We start from the raw sequence: 986 nt of genomic DNA, 5'->3' as shown, positions 1-986 counted from the left end.
ATGCTTTCTAATGCTGGTTTAGAGAAGAGCTTTTGGGCTGAGGCAGTGAACATGGCTTGTTATTTGATCAATCTTGGACCGCATACAGGGATCGAGTGTCGAATACCTAATGAGGTCTGGTCAGGCAGATCTGCTGATTATTCTATTATGAGAGTTTTTGGTTGCACAGTTTACTATCATGTTAATGAAGGAAAACTGGAACCAAGAGCGAAGAAGGGAGTGTTTATGGGCTATAAAGATGGTGTAAAGGGATACAGAGTTTGGTCTCCATCTGAGAAACGGGTTGTTATGAGCAGGAACGTTGTGTTTGATGAGAGTTCTATGTTCAAAGTTTCAGCTGAGTCCATTTCAGAAGCAGAGCAGGAGGATGTTGACAATCAGGTGGAGCTGCAGGAAGTGCAGTCAGACTACCCATGATCAACCGATCCAGTGTCAGGGAGCGATCGATATACGCCAGACACAAGATTGGGCGATGGCAGAGATCTTCGATCGATGTCTGACAACACGAGATCGATCGATCCTCAGGAAGAGAGCCAACATGAGCAAGGTGGAGGATGAGTCGTATATCTACCTGGTGTTGTATGTAGATGACATGCTGATAGCTGCCAAGAAAAAGTGTTATGTTCAGAAGCTGAAAGAACTATTGAGTTCTGAGTTTGAGATGAAAGATTTGGGTGCTGCGAGGAAGATTCTAGGAATGGAGATCTTCAAGGATAGGACAAAGAAGAAGTTGTTCTTGTCACAAAAAGGCCTACATTGAAAAGGTCTTGACAAGATTCGGGATGCTTAATGTTAAGCCTATCGATACTTCATGTGCTGCAAATTTTCATCCTACCATGAGTGATGAAATGTCTGAAGGGGAAATCGATTATATGTCACGTGTTCCTTATGCTAGTATTGTAGGAAGTTTGATGTATGATATGGTTTGTACAAGACCAAATCTTGCACACGCAGTCAGTGTTGTGAGTAGGTTCATGGTTCAGCCG

This window comes from Brassica oleracea, chromosome C8 (genome assembly GCF_000695525.1).
Source record: "Brassica oleracea var. oleracea cultivar TO1000 chromosome C8, BOL, whole genome shotgun sequence".
Taxonomy (NCBI): Eukaryota; Viridiplantae; Streptophyta; class Magnoliopsida; order Brassicales; family Brassicaceae; genus Brassica; species Brassica oleracea.
The sequence above is the reverse complement of the archived record's forward strand: the minus strand, read 5'-3'. Positions refer to the sequence as shown.